General features: G+C 37.8%; 1 non-coding gene across 1 annotated transcript; it reads left to right on the top strand.

Annotated features, from left to right (window-relative positions):
- Positions 1-10,488: 10,488 nt before the first annotated feature.
- LOC148572360 (small nucleolar RNA R71) lies at positions 10,489-10,596 on the top strand. The gene has a single exon (XR_015908192.1). It is a non-coding gene; the product is annotated as a small nucleolar RNA R71 (small nucleolar RNA).
- Positions 10,597-16,986: the final 6,390 nt, after the last annotated feature.

Raw genomic sequence — 16,986 nt, 5'->3', positions numbered from 1 at the left:
GAGAGAGAGAGAGAAATACGCGATGAACAGAGGAGAGGGAGGAGGGAGGTCTTTTCATCGTCATGCTTCGTCGTCGCCATGGTTCTGAAAATCGAACCGAACTGACCGGTTCAACCGAAAAAAATGAGAACCGGTCACCTAACCGATCCGGATCAGGTCAGAAACCGCCTGGCAAAAAACTAGGAAAAAAATCGGTCGAACCGGCAGTTAACCGGTAAACCGGGAGAACCGTCCGGTTTTTTTGCGGTTTTTGGTTTGAAAGTTGAAATGTTAAACGGCGTCGTTTTGGCTCTTTAAAAAAAAAAAAAAAGAAAACGCCTAATTGCCTAAATAATTGAAAACGGCGTCGTTTTGTCCTGGAAAAAAAAAGGACAAAAGGCAAAGGCGCAAAGCTGATTAACTGAACCCTAAATCAATCCCCTATTCCCCTATCCCTGTAACCCAGTTCGTCTTCGTGACAAACTCATGTCCTCTCCTCTCTTCTCTTAAACTGAATCATAGAATCCACCGCAGCCACCAATCGCGCAGCCACCGCAGCCTGCCGCCACCGCATCCCACAGCCACCACAACGACGATTTTGACCACTGTAGCCCCCACCGCAGCTCGCCTTCTTTGTGTTCGCTGTTGCTCGCCTTCCTCCTTGCCGCCGTTTCTCGCTTTTCTCCTCGCCGCCGATAAGTAATACTCTGTTCGTAGTTTGGCACTTCACAGCCATCTCCTCTGCGTCTGTTGGCGTCTGCTTGCTGATTTTCTACTATTTCAGATTTATTTGTTATTTCTAATTTTCTGTTCATGATTTTTTTGCTGCTGGTTTAGTAATTGCTTGCTGAGGTTATTAATTTATTTATTATTCTATTAATGATTTTGTTGCTGAGGTTATTGTTCGCCATTGCGTCGCCCTGTTCTCCTCGTCCTGTCTCTGCTGTCAGCCCTGTTCTCCTCGCCGTTGCGAGCGTGTCTACTTAGTTGTCTTCTCTTCGCAAGTCACCTCCGTTCTACACTGCTCGGCCATTACCTCTGATAAGCACTCATATACTCCTCCTTGATTTGCGTTTTTTTTTCTTGTTAATTTTTTAGATTGTTGTATATATTATGATTTCTGAGTTAATTATATGGATTGAGTTGATTGAATGGACATTGGATTCTGAATTAATTTTATGGATATTGGAATTTCACATTCTTTTCTCAGGTTTTTGTTGTTTCAAGTTGGTTAATTGGATTTCTTAGCCCCTTTTGAATTTTGAATCTTTTGATTGCTTAGCAATTTGGTCTTTGTTTATTTAATCTTTTTCAGTGATTTTTTGAAATTGTAAGATTGATTTTTTTTTTTGAATTGTTGATTCTGGGTTATTGATTTTTCTGATTTTAAGTTGATGGTGTTTTGGTGCAATGTTTCAATGCATTGTTTATGCTGTTGTTATATTTTTATTATTAATTTTATGAAATTAGAACAACTGTTGTGGGATTATATGCATTTTGATTTTTGTTAGTTATAAATGTTGATTTTTAAAATTATTTCTGAATTTTTAATGGATAAATTATTATATAAAATTATAAAATTTTGAATTTTATCAATTTAAAAAGTATTAAATTTAAATTTTTAAAAATATATATTAAATTTTTAATAATTTTATTTTATATTTAGTTAAACCGGTTGAACCCCGGTTGAACCCCAGTTGAACCTTTGAACCATTAAACCAGTAACTCTACCGGTTCATTGACCGGTCCGATTCTCGCAACCTTGGTCGCCGCTGAAGCTTTGACTGTTGCCATCCCTGCTAGGACCACCATCATCGCCAAACAGAATAAAGAAGAGAATTTACATAAGAGAGAGGCACGATGAACAGAGGAGAGGGAAAGAGACAATGACGGAAGCCTCTGTCGCCGTTGCTGCCACCGTGATTAAGGAGCCGAATGAGAGAGAAGGAGGTCGCAGAGAGAGAAACGTGACAGGGAAAGAACTGTTCCTCTGCCACTGCTACTTCCATCGCCGTTGAGGTTACTGCCATCTTTGTTGGGGGCCACCGTCGTTGCTGAATGAATAGGGAGAGTTTGAGTTGGCCAGAGAAAGGAGGAAGAGAGAGAGTCGCGATGGAGGATACATTCACCATCGTCGCGGCTGCTGTTGCCATCAACAGAGCTTGCCATCGGGGGAGCATCACCGGCGTCGCTGTTGACGAACTGTCTCAGTCGCTGTTTTGGTCTTGCTCAGCCCCACACTCCCTTAATTCTTGTCTCTGAGTGGTTTGGTTTCTTCGGTCTCTTGGGACGAAGTTGTGAGTAAGCTTTACATTTATAATTGTTTGGCTTTGCATTTATAATTATTTTGATATATGCTGCTTGAATTTATGACTATACATACAAAGTTACTAGCAAAGAATTTGAATTTGATCTTAATAATGGATTGATTAGAACTAAATATTTATTCTTGTGAAATTCAGATTATTAATATGCACGTGAGACTTTATACATGTTTGATGGAGTTTTGCATTATTTTAGAATATTTGATTTTATTTGAACATGTGTTTTTGAAACATTGAAGTATTATTGATACTCACTTATATACCCTGAAATTGTAAAATATATTTGACATTTTTTATGATTGAAATGATATCATAGAAGATGATTTCTGATGAGAAAGTATTATTTGATTTGATTTGATGTCATATATATTTAAAGATCAAAGATTTGTTATATTTGAAATTATCTGTTTTGAATTAGTTTGGAAGGCTCGTATTAGAAAATCATAGTTAATAGCGGTCATGACGTTAACTTAGACGTATTTGACTAAGACTTCAGCTAGTAGGGACATTTCTAACCTAACATGTAGGCCACATGTTGGCTCTATTATTCTGTATGGACACACAAGAGGAAAAGGCTATCCTTAGAGGTGGAGCCGCCCAGCGTGGATGATAAGCGGATATTTTATACGTTTTTGGCATCATTTTCATATAGTTTTTAGTATGTTTTACTTAGTTTTTATTAAGTTTTTATAGGTTTTAGTGTTAAAATCACATTTTTAGATTATACTATGAGTTTTTGTATTTTTGTACAATTTCAGATATTTTCTGGCTGAAATTGAGGAGTTGCAGCAGAAGTCTGATTCAGAGATAGAGAAAGCACTACAGATGTTGTCCGGATCTGGCCTCCTTGCATTCGAAAGAGCTTTTTTGGAGCTACAGAAGTCCAAATGAAGCGTTCTCAACGGCTATGAAAAGCTGACTTCCAGATATTTCCAACAATATATAATAGTCCATACTTTGCTTCAGATGAGAAGGCCCAAAACTGGCGTCCAACGCCAACTTTCTACCCCCTTCCAGGCGTCCAGCACCCAAAGAGCAGAGTCCAGCGTCCAAACGCCCAGAGAGGACCCCCTAGCTGGCGTTCCATGCCCAAAGACCTCATAGCACGTGGATCTCATCAAAGCTCAGCCCAAACACTCACCAAGTGGGCCCCAGAAGTGGATTTTAGCACCAAATAGACTATTTTACCCTTGCTAGTCATCTTTTTAGTATTTAAAGTGTATTTTACATAATCATTAGAACAACATCTAGAATTTACACATTATTTTCGAGTTTTACTTTGTATTTTACATCAGTATGAGTTTCTAAACCTCCTAGGTTGAGGGGAGGAGCCCTGCTGAGTCCTATGAATTAATAAAAATATTACTATTTCTTCTTCGATCCGTGTTTGATTTGTTTCTAAGATGTATACTCGATCTTCATCGTGGTGAATAGGATGATCAGATAATCAGCTCTGTTTATCATATTAAGACGAACGTGCCTGACAAACACCCGCGTCTACTTGGGTTCGTGTGAATACGTGACTGGAAAGCACAAGCCAACAACTTTGATTTCTTTTATAAAATACCTTATACCCTTCTCTCATATTTCTTTTACTGATTCCATTCAAATTCACAGTTGAACTGTGGTGCACGAAATTGTGATGTCCAGGCTCGAACAATCCCTGGCAACGTGAGCAACTTGGTATGCGTAATCGTGATTACACTTTAATTATGTAAAATTCATGGCTCTTTCTTTCCCTGGCAATGGCGCCAAGAATAAGGTGCCAATACCATGGTTCACAACTTCGATACAACTAACCAGCAAGTGCACTGGGTCGTCCAAGTAATACCTTACGTGAGTAAGGGTCGAATCCCACGGAGATTGTTGGTATGAAGCAAGCTATGGTCACCTTGCAAATCTCAGTTAGGCAGACATAAATGGATAATGGTGTTTTCGAATTTAATATAATAAAATAGGGATAGAAATACTTATGTAATTCATTGGTAGGAATTTCAGATAAGCGAATGGAGATGCTTTCGTTCCTCTGAACCTCTGCTTTCCTGCTATCTTCATCCAATCAGTCTTACTCCTTTCCATGGCTGGCTTTATGCAAGGGCATCACCGTTGTCAGTGGCTACATCCCCTCCTCTCAATGAATAATATGCTCACGCACCCTGTCACGGCACGGCTATTCATCTGTCGGTTCTCGATCATGCTGGAATAGGATTCACCCTCCTTTTGCGTCTGTCACTAACGCCCAACAATCGCGAGTTTGAAGCTCGTCACAGTCATTCAATCATTGAATCCTACTCGGAATACCACAGACAAGGTTTAGACTTTCCGGATTCTCTTGAATGCCGCCATCATTCTAGCTTACACCACGAAGATTCCGGTTAGGAGATCTAAGAGATATTCATTCTAGCTTATTTCATGTAGAACGGAAGTGTTTGTCAGGCACGTGTTCATAGGGGAGATGGTGATGAGCGTCACACATAATCATCACCTTCATCACGTTCTTGGGTGCGAATGGATATCTTAGAAGCAAAATAAGATGAATTGAATAGAAAACAGTAGTACTTGCATTAATCTTTGAGGAACAGCAGAGCTCCACACCTTAATCTATGGAGTGTAGAAACTCTACCGTTGAAAATACATAAGTGAAGGTCCAGGCATGGCCAAGATGGCCAGCCCCCAAAACGTGATCAAAGGATCATAAGGTAATCCAAAGATGTCTAATACAATAGTAAAAGGTCCTATTTATAATAAACTAGCTACTAGGGTTTACATGAGTAAATAATTGATGTATAAATCCACTTCCTGGGCCCACTTGGTGTGTGTTTGGGCTGAGCCTGAGTGTTGCACGTGTAGAGGTCCTTCTTGGAGTTGAACGCCAGCTTTTGTGCCAGTTTGGGCGTTCAACTCTGGTTTTGGCTCCTTTTCTGGCGCTGTACGCCAGATTTGGGTAGAAAGCTGGCGTTGAACGCCAGTTTACGTCGTCTATTCTTGGCCAAAGTATAGACTATTATATATTGCTGGAAAGCCCTGGATGTCTACTTTCCAACGCAATTGGAAGCGCGCCATGTTGAGTTTTGTAGCTCCAGAAAATTTACTTTGAGTGCAGGGAGGTCAGAATCCAACAGCATCAGCAGTCCTTCTTCAACCTCTGAATCTGATTTCTGCTCAAGTCCCTCAATTTCAGCCAGAAAATACCTGAAATCACAGAAAAACACACAAACTCATAGTAGAGTCCAGAAATGTGAATTTAACATAAAAACTAATGAAAACATCCCTAAAAGTAACTAGATTCTACTAAAAACATACTAAAAGCAATGTCAAAAAGCGTATAAATTATCCGCTCATCACAACACCAAACTTAAATTGTTGCTTGTCCCCAAGCAACTGAAAATCAAATAGGATAAAAAGAAGAGAATATACTATAAATTCCAAACTATCAATGAAACACAGCTTCAATCATATGAGCGGGACTTATAGCTTTTTGCCTCTTGAATAGTTTTGTCATCTCACTCTATCCATTGAGGTTCAGAATGATTGGCATCTATAGGAACTCAGATTTCAGATAGTGTTATTGATTCTCCTAGTTCAGTATGATGATTCTTGAACACAGCTATTTTATGAGTCTTGGCCGTGGCCCTAAGCACTTTGTTTTCCAGTATTACTACCGGATACATAAATGGCACAGACACATAATTGGGTGAACCTTTTCAGATTGTGACTTAGCTTTGCTAAAGTCCCCAATTAGAGGTGTCCAGGGTTCTTAAGCACACTCTTTTTTTTGCTTTGGACCTTGACTTTAACCGCTCAGTCTCAAGTTTTCACTTGACACCTACACGCCACAAGCACATGGTTAGGGACAGCTTGGTTTAGCTGCTTAGACCAGGATTTTATTCCTTTAGGCCCTCCTATCCACTGATGCTCAAAGCCTTGGGATCCTTTTTATTTGCCCTTGCCTTTTGGTTTTAAGGGTTATTGGCTTTTTCTGCTTGCTTTTTCTTTTTTCTTTCTATTTTTTTTCGCCCTTTTTTTTTCTGCAAGCTTTGTTCTTTGCTGCTTTTTCTTGCTTCAAGAATCATTTTTATGATTTTTCAGATTATCAAATAACATGTCTCCTAGTCATCATTCTTTCAAGAGCCAACATATTTAACATTCTTAAACAACAACTTCAAAAGACATATGCACTGTTCAAGCATACATTCAGAAAACAAGAAGCATTGTCACCACATTAATATAATTAAACTAAGTTCAAGGATAAATTCGAAACTCATGTACTTCTTGTTCTTTTGAATTAAAACATTTTTCATTTAAGAGAGGTGATGGATTCATAGGACATTTATAACTTTAAGACAAAGTTACTAACTACTAATGATCATGTAATGAAGACACAAACACAGATAAGCACATAACATAGAAAACGAAAAACAGAAGAAATAAGAACAAGGAATGAATCCACCTTAGTGATGGTGGCGTTTCCTTCTTGAGGAACCAATGATGTCCTTGAGCTCTTCTATGTCTCTTCCTTGTCTTTGTTGCTCCTCCCTCATTGCTTTTAGATCTTCTCTGATTTCATGAAGCATGATGGAGTGCTCTTGATGTTCCACCCTTAGTTATCCCATATTGGAACTCAATTCTCCTAGGGAGGTGTTGATTTGCTCCCAATAGTTTTGTAGAGGAAAGTGCATTTGAGGCATCTCCGGGATTTCATGGTGATGAGCTTCATACGCCTCTTGAGCTCCATGAATGGGCTCTTTTGCTTGCTCCATCTTTTTCTTAGTGATGGGCTTGTCCTCTTTAATGAGGATATCTCCCTCTATGTCAATCCCAGCTGAATTGCATAGATGGCAAATGAGGTGAGGGAAGGCTAACCTTGCCATAGTGGAGGACTTGTCAGCCACCTTGTAGAGTTCTTGAGGTATAATCTCATGAACTTCCACCTCTTCTCCAATCATGATGCTATGGATCATGATGGCCCGGTCTATAGTAACTTCAGACCGGTTGCTAGTGGGAATGATTGAGCATTGAATGAACTCCAACCATCCTCTAGCTACAGGCTTGAGGTCCAATCTTCTTAGTTGAACCGGCTTGCCTTTGGAGTCAACCTTCCATTGAGCTCCTTCTACACATATGTCCATAAGGACTTGGTCCAACCTTTGATTAAAGTTGACCCTTCTAGTGTAGGGGCGTTCATCTCCTTGCATCATGGGCAAGTTAAACGCCAACCTCACATTCTCCGGACTAAAATCTAAGTATTTCCCCCGAACCATTGTAACATAGTTCTTTGGATCCGGGTTCTTACTTTGATCATGGTTCTTGGTGATCCATGCATTGGCATAGAACTCTTGAACCATTAGGATGCCGACTTGTTGGATGGGATTTGTTAGAACTTCCCAACCTCTTCTTTGAATTTCATGTCGGATCTCCGGATACTCATTTCTTTTGAGTTTAAAAGGGACCTCGGGGATCACCTTCTTCTTGGCCACAACATCATAGAAGTGGTCTTGATGGGCTTTGGAGATGAACCTTTCCATCTCCCATGACTCGGATGTGGAAGCTTTTGTCTTCCCTTTCCCCTTTCTAGAGGATTCTCCGGTCTTAGATGCCATCAATGGTAATGGAAAAACAAAAAGCTTATGCTTTTACCACACCAAACTTAGAATATTGCTCGCCCTCGAGCAATAAACAAAATAATAGAAGAAGAAGAAGAAGAAATATGGAGAGGGAGATGTGGTTTCGGCCAAGAAGAGTGTAGAGGGGTGTGTTGTGTGAATTTGATGAAGAATGTGGGTCTTTATATAGGGAAGGGAGGGGGGGTTAAGGTTCGGCCATATGGGTGAGTTTGGGTGGGAAATTGGTTTTGAATTTTGAAGGTAGGTGGAGTTTATGAGGTAGGTTTATGGGGAAGAGTGGATGGATGTGAGTGGTGAAGAGGTGATGGGGAAGAGAGTTTGAGGTGATTGGTGAAGGGTTTTTGGGGAAGAGTGTTTATGGGGTTGTGTGAAAGAGAGTGGTGAGAAGAAGTGAGTGGAGGTAGGTGAGGATCCTGTGGGGTCCACAGATCCTGAGGTGTTCAAGGATTTACATCCCTGCACCCATTAGGCATGTAAAAATGCCTTTGTACCCAACTCTGGGCGTTCAACGCCAGGTTGGTGGCCATTTTGGGCGTTCAACGCCCATCTGTGTGGCATTTCTGGCGTTGAACGCCAGAACCATGCCTGTTCTGGCGTTCAGCGCCCAGAAGCTGCCCATTTTGGGCGTTCAGCGCCAGCACCATGCTTTGTTCTGGCGCTGAACGCCAGACAGATGCTCCTCCAGGGTGTGATTTTTCTTCTGCTGTTTTTTGATTCCATTTTCAATTTTTATATTTATTTTGTGACTCCACATGATCATGAACCTATAAAGACATATAACTAAGAAAAATATAGTTAGATAAATAAACATTGGGTTGCCTCCCAACAAGCGCTTCTTTAATGTCAATAGTTTGACAGTGGGCTCTCATGGAGCCTCACAGATGTGCAGAGCTTTGTTGAGACTCTCCAACACCAAACTTAGAGTTTGGATATGGGAGTTCAACACCAAACTTAGAGTTTGGTTGTGGCCTCCCAACACCTAACTTAGAGTTTGACTGTGGGGGCTCTGGTTGACTCTACTTTGAGAGAAGCTTTTTCTGCTTCCTCTCCATGGTTACAGAGGGAGATCCTTGAGTTTTAAACACAAGGGTGTCCTCATTCCATTGAAGGACTATTTCACCTCTGTCAACATCAATCATAGCTCTTGCTGTGGCCAGGAAAGGTCTTCCTAGGATGATGGATTCATCCTCTTCCTTTCCAGTATCCAGGACTATGAAATCAGTAGGGATGTAAAGGCCTTCAACCTTTACTAACACGTCCTCTACTTGTCCATAAGCCTGTTTTCTTGAACTGTCTGCCATCTCTAATGAGATTTTAGCAGCTTGCACCCCATAGATTCCCAGTTTCTCTATTACACAGAGGGGCATGAGGTTTATCCCTGAACCAAGGTCACACAGAGCCTTAAAGATCATGGTGCCTATGGTACAGGGTATTATGAACTTTCCAGGATCCTGTCTCTTCTGAGGCAATGTCAGTTGATCCAGATCACTTAGTTCATTGATGAACAAGGGAGGTTCAACTTCCCAAGTATCAATGCCAAATAATTTGGCATTCATCTTCATGATTGCACCAAGAAACTTGGCAGTTTGCTCTTCAGTAACATCCTCATTCTCTTCAGAAGAGGAATACTCATCAGAGCTCATGAAGGGTATAAGGAGGTTCAATGGAATCTCTATGGTCTCTAGATGAGCCTCAGAGTCCTTTGGTTCCTCAGAGGGAAGCTCCTTATTGACCACTGGACGTCCCAGGAGGTCTTCCTCCTTGGGATTCACGTCCTCTCCTTCCCTTACAGGTTCGGCCATGGTGCTTATGTCAATGGCCTTGCACTCTCCTTTTGGGTTCTCTTCTGTATTGCTTGGGAGAGTACTAGGAGGGATTTCAGTGATCCTTTTACTCAGCTGGCCTACTTGTGCTTCCAAATTTCTAATGGAAGACCTTGTTTCATTCATGAAACTTACAGTGGCCTTAGACAGATCAGAGACTAGATTTGCTAAATTAGAAGCATTTTGTTCAGAGTTCTCTGTCTGTTGCTGAGTGGATGATGGAAAAGGTTTATTATTGTTAAACCTGTTTCTTCCACCATTATTAAAGCCTTGTTGAGGCTTTTGATCCTTCCATGAGAAATTTGGATGATTTCTCCATGATGAGTTATAAGTGTTTCCATAAGGTTCACCTAAGTAATTCACCTCTGCTATTGCAGGGTTCTCAGGATCATAAGCTTCTTCTTCATAAGAAGCTTCTTGAGTACTGTTGGATGCAGCTTGCATTCCATGCAGACTCTGAGAGGTCATATTGACTTGCTGAGTCAATATTTTATTCTGAGCCAATATGGCATTCAGAGTATCAACTTCAAGAACTCCCTTCTTCATAGGCGTCCCATTACTCACAGGATTCCTTTCAGAAGTGTACATGAACTGGCTATTAGCAACCATGTCAATGAGTTCTTGAGCTTCTGCAGGCGTTTTCTTTAGGTGAATGGATCCACCTACAGAAGTGTCCAGTGACATCTTTGATAGCTCAGATAAACCATCATAGAATATATCCAGGATGGTCCATTCTGAAAGCATGTCAGAAGGACACTTTTTGGTCAACTGTTTGTATCTTTCCCAAGCTTCATAGAGGGATTCACCTTCTTTCTGTCTGAAGGTTTGAACATCAGCTCTAAGCTTGCTCAGCTTTTGAGGAGGAAAGTACTTGGCTAAGAAAGCCGTGACCAGCTTATCCTAAGAGTTCAGGCTGTCTTTGGGTTGAGAATCCAACCATAATCTAGCTCTGTCTCTTACAGCAAAAGGGAAAAGCATGAGCCTATAGACTTCAGGATCTACTCCATTAGTCTTAACAGTATCACATATCTGCAAGAATTCAGTTAAGAACTGAAAAGGATCTTCAGATGGAAGTCCATGAAACTTGCAGTTCTACTGCATCAGAGAAACTAATTGAGGTTTCAGCTCAAAATTGTTTGCTCCAATGGCAGGAATGAAGATGCTTCTTCCATGTAAATTGGAATTAGGTGCAGTAAAGTCACCAAGCATCTTCCTTACATTATTATTATTTTCGGCTGCCATCTCCTTTTCCTGTTCGAAAATTTCTGAAAGGTTATCTCTGGATTGTTGTATTTTAACTTCTCTTAATTTTCTCTTCAGAGTCCTTTCAGGTTCTGGATCTGCTTCCACAAGAATGTTCTTATCCTTGCTCCTGCTCATATGACAAAGAAGAGGGCACAGAAAAATAATAATAATAATAGAGATCCTTTATACCACAGTATAGGGATCCCTGTATGAGTAGAAGAAGAGGGGGAGACAAAGAATGTAATATAATGGAAGAAATACAACTGTGAGGATGGCAGAGATGTGAGATGAGATGTTAGGATATGAATGAATAAATAGAATAAGATGGGGGAGGGATAATTTTCGAAAATTATTTTGAAAAAGAGTTAGTGATTTTCGAAAATGGTTTTTGAAAATTGTTAGTATTTTTTCAAATTTTTTTTTAAAATTAAAAATAAAAATAATTAGTTAATTAAAAAGAAATTTTTGAAAAAAAGGAAGATATTTTCGAAAATTAGAGAGAGAGAGTTAGTTAGGTAGTTTTGAAAAAGTTAAGAAACAAACAAAAAGTTAGTTAGTTAGTTGAAACAAATTTTGAAAAGATAAGAAGTTAGGAAGTTAGAAAAGATATTTTTGAAAAGATATTTTTTTGAAAAAGATAAGATAAGTAGATATTTTTGAAAAGATATGATTGAAATTAGTTTTGAAAAAGATTTGATTTTTAAAATCACAATTAATGACTTGATTCATAAGAAATCACAAGATATGATTCTAGAACTTAAAGTTTGAATCTTTCTTAACACGCAAGTAACAAACTTCAAATTTTTGAATCAAAACATTAATTGTTTATGTTATTTTCGAAAATTTGGTATAAAAATAAGAAAACAATTTTTGAAAAATATTTTTAGAATTTTCGAAAATAACTAAGAAATTTGAAAAAGATTTGATTTTTGAAAAAGATTTTGAAAAAGATAAGATTTTCAAATTGAAAATTTGATTTGACTCATAAGAAACAACTTGATTTTAAAAATTTTTGAAAAAGTCAACTCAAATTTTCGAATTTGATGAGAGAAAAAGGGAAAGATATTTTTTTGATTTTTGAATTTTTATGATGCAAGGGAAAAAACAAGAAAAATGATGCAATGCATGAAATTTTTAGATCAAAACAATGAATGCATGCATGAATGATATGAGTGTCAAGATGAACACCAAGAACACTTTGAATGTCAAGATGAACATCAAGAACATATTTTTGAAAAAAAAAATTTTTTGATGCAAAGAAAACATGTAAGACACCAAACTTAGAATTCTTTAATGCTTAGGCATTAAGAATTCAAGAATGCAAATGATAAATATGAAAAGACACAAAACAAAAAATCATCAAGATCAAACAAGAAGACTTACCAAGAACAACTTGAAGATCATGAAGAACACTATGAATGCATGAAATTTTCGAAAAATGCAAGATGCATATGCAAGTGACACCAAACTTATGATATTACTCAAGACTCAAACAAGAAACACAAAATTATTTTTTGATTTTTATGATTTTCTAATTTTTATTTGGATTTTTATTTTATATTTTTCGAAAAATTCTTTTGAAAAAGAAAATAAGGATTCCAAAATTTTTAATATGAATTCCAGGAATCTTGCCATGTTAGTTTTAAAGCTCCAATCAAAGGGTCAGGCATGGCTTAATAGCCAGCCAAGCTTTAATCAAAATATGAGTGTAATTCAGACATGACAAGCCTAACATGCTCTATCCAAAAGAATTAGACATGGCTTTACAGCTAGCCATGCTTCACATATTTCATGAAACACTGGAATTCATTCTTAAAAATTCTGAATAAAAAAATTTTTTTTTGAAAAGAAAACAAAAAGAAAATTACCTAATCTGAGCAACAAGATGAACCGTCAGTTGTCCAAACTCGAACAATCCCCGGCAACGGCGCCAAAAACATGGTGCACGAAATTGTGATGTCCAGGCTCGAACAATCCCTGGCAACGTGAGCAACTTGGTATGCGTAATCGTGATTACACTTTAATTATGTAAAATTCATGGCTCTTTCTTTCCCTGGCAATGGCGCCAAGAATATGGTGCCAATACCATAGTTCACAACTTCGATACAACTAACCAGCAAGTGCACTGGGTCGTCCAAGTAATACCTTACGTGAGTAAGGGTCAAATCCCACGGAGATTGTTGGTATGAAGCAAGCTATGGTCACCTTGCAAATCTCAGTTAGGCAGACATAAATGGATAATGGTGTTTTCGAATTTAATATAATAAAATAGGGATAGAAATACTTATGTAATTCATTGGTAGGAATTTTAGATAAGCGAATGGAGATGCTTTCGTTCCTCTGAACCTCTGCTTTCCTGCTATCTTCATCCAATCAGTCTTACTCCTTTCCATGGCTGGCTTTATGCAAGGGCATCACCGTTGTCAGTGGCTACATCCCCTCCTCTCAGTGAATAATATGCTCACGCACCCTGTCACGGCACGGCTATTCATCTGTCGGTTCTCGATCATGCTGGAATAGGATTCACCCTCCTTTTGCGTCTGTCACTAACGCCCAACAATCGCGAGTTTGAAGCTCGTCACAGTCATTCAATCATTGAATCCTACTCGGAATACCACAGACAAGGTTTAGACTTTCCGGATTCTCTTGAATGCCGCCATCATTCTAGCTTATGCCACGAAGATTCCGGTTAGGAGATCTAAGAGATATTCATTCTAGCTTATTTCATGTAGCACGGAAGTATTTGTCAGGCACGTGTTCATAGGGGAGATGGTGATGAGCGTCACACATAATCATCACCTTCATCACGTTCTTGGGTGCGAATGGATATCTTAGAAGCGAAATAAGATGAATTGAATAGAAAACAGTAGTACTTGCATTAATCTTTGAGGAACAGCAGAGCTCCACACCTTAATCTATGGAGTGTAGAAACTCTACCGTTGAAAATACATAAGTGAAGGTCCAGGCATGGCCAAGATGGCCAGCCCCCAAAACGTGATCAAAGGATCATAAGGTAATCCAAAGGTGTCTAATACAATAGTAAAAGGTCCTATTTATAATAAACTAGCTACTAGGGTTTACATGAGTAAGTAATTGATGTATAAATCCACTTTCTGGGCCCACTTGGTGTGTGTTTGGGCTGGGCCTAAGTGTTGCACGTGTAGAGGTCCTTTTTGGAGTTGAACGCCAGCTTTTGTGCCAGTTTGGGCGTTCAACTTTGGTTTTGGCTCCTTTTCTGGCGCTGGACGCCAGATTTGGGTAGAAAGCTGGCGTTGAACGCCAGTTTACGTCATCTATTCTTAGCCAAAGTATAGACTATTATATATTTCTGGAAAGCCCTGGATATCTACTTTCCAACGCAATTGGAAGCGCGCCATTTTGAGTTCTGTAGCTCCAGAAAAGCTACTTTGAGTGCAGGGAGGTCAGAATCCAACAGCATCAGCAGTCCTTCTTCAACCTCTGAATCTGATTTCTGCTCAAGTCCCTCAATTTCAGCCAGAAAATACCTGAAATCACAGAAAAACACACAAACTCATAGTAGAGTCCAGAAATGTGAATTTAACATAAAAACTAATGAAAACATCTCTAAAAGTAACTAGATCCTACTAAAAACATACTAAAAACAATGTCAAAAAGCGTATAAATTATCCGCTCATCAAACTGCATTCAAACATAATTAACCTTCTGATCTGCCTGACTAAGACCTGCAAGATAACCATAGCTTGCTTCAAGCCAACAATCCTCGTGGGATTGACCCTGACTCGCTCAGGTATTACTTGGACGACCCAGTGCACTTGCTGGTATAACAGTACGAAAGTGTAGAAATTCGTGCTACCAGTGGACTATTTAATTTGATTTCTATACTGAGAACTCCCTTATTGATTCACTTATTTGTATAAATTACTATTTTCTAGATAAAATATATTTTGAATAATATGATTTATATGGTCTCATGTAGATTATAGATGTATTGTCTAGTCACTGAGTTGCTAAACTCGTTCCATTTTTCTAAAAATATTTTTCAGGAACGAATACTTGAATATGAGACTTTCTATTCAAGAATAATGATCTACAATGAGTACCTAGTCATTGTCGAGTTCTTAGACGTTATCTGCTCCATATGTCACAAGCTGGATCCATCCATATTTATTTATTTTATTTTTTGTTAAAAATGTGTAATTATTCATTTTAGAACTTATAAATTTATTAAAAATACTTGTAACCTTCTTATTTATCTCATATTCAAATCTGTTAGGCTTGCTAGGAAACTATTTCTCTAAGTGCCTGTCATAGCTCATTTTGGACCATGACAAAGTAGTATCAGAGCTTAGGTTAACCTGTGCATATGGAGCAAGTGACATATGGTAGGATCACAATTGTATAAATAAAAGTGCGCCTATTTATACGAATTATGGCACTATTAGAGACCTATAAGAATGTCGTCCTTGTCATTCTGTCTTTGTTTCCTTCTAATTATAATTGTCATTCATCCTTTGTCACCTGCTGCTTTACTCTTCTTTGCATTCAATCTCAACCTATTTTGGGCAGATTCTAAAATTTATAGAAATCTTTTCATAGAATTAAGACTACTTGAGTAGTGATACAAAGTATTAATTGATATTTAATGATACTACTTTTGTTTATCTTAAAACCTCAAATTATTATGATGTTTTATCCTTTTGGAATTTGAATTTATTTGGTTTTTAGTTGAACAAATGTTAAATATGTTGGCTAGTTATAAGTGATCAATGATGGATTTTCAAGGAACTAAATTCATAGCATGAGTTTCTTTGAGAAAGTTATGTTTTTGTTTCAAAGTCGTTGAAAATTTTTATGGTTGAAATTGATGTTTAGATGTTAATTGGATTAAACACTAAACTTCTATACTTACTATAATTAGTTGTTTAGAAAACACGTTTTTGAGCTTCACTAAGGGTAGGATCTTCTTGTCCATTTTTTATTAAGTGAATGCATGTTTTAGATTATATGTGATTCCTAATTTTATGGATTTGCTTGCTGAACTCGTGAACTGATCATGGTGAGTATGAAGCATATGATGATTATCTTGAATTTATGTTAAATTGTAGCATGCATGCCCGGGTTAGCCACTAATTCGAATAATTGCTTGCTGATTTTATATTTCTTGATTAGTGATTATTACCATAATTAACAAATGAGTAATTTTGGATAATTTCTTTTTGAGGGATTCATGAGGTTATTGGTTGTTGTTGCTATAAAGTAGCTTAAAAATATATATTTATGCTGAATTGATGACTGATTTGGTTGTAACTTGGTGAATCTTGGTTGAGAATTGCTGAAATTAGTTAGTAGTGAGTTAGGAGGTTGCTGTCTTATTGTCAAAGTGAAAAATTAGAAAATTAAAGGGACAAATTGAATTTGCTACGTAATTGGCCTCTCCTAGAGTATTAGACAATCCTCAAGAATGAGTTAAAACTTGTTTGAAGGGTTGAAACTTACCAAGTAGCTAATTTGACCGTTTGACTTTAAATACAAACAACTTACAAACTAGGAAACACGAAAAAGGGCAAAATATATACTTTTGGCAAATTAGGGTGATTTGTCTTTTGAGACAAATTTCAATTGGTAAGAACTGACGAATAAACTAGATTTGAACCTTTGGAAATAGTTAGAATGGGATTTGGGGTTTGAGGTTATTATTTTGTACAAAAAAGTGATTTTTGTAGAATTCTGTTTGTTAAACCAACAAGTTATTTGAGTTGCTATCCTAATTTCAAATTGCATTTTGACCTGAAACTAATTTAAAAAATAAAATTACAACCTAGTTTGTTGTCTCGATTTCAGATTTGTTGGAATTGTAGTTTGTAAGTTATAATTTTTTAAAATAGGACTTTTATACAAAAAACTAAACAACAAAATAGCATAAAGCTGTGTTTGGAGTATTTTTCACAAAAAAAAAAAGAGTTCATCCTTTGTTCATGTGCATTAAGTTGAGTGTACTATTTATTGAAG

The sequence above is a fragment of the Arachis ipaensis genome, chromosome B3, assembly GCF_059453495.1.
Source record: "Arachis ipaensis isolate K30076 ecotype BB chromosome B3, ASM5945349v1, whole genome shotgun sequence".
NCBI lineage: Eukaryota > Viridiplantae > Streptophyta > Magnoliopsida > Fabales > Fabaceae > Arachis > Arachis ipaensis.
This window is presented reverse-complemented; position numbering and strand designations above follow the sequence as displayed.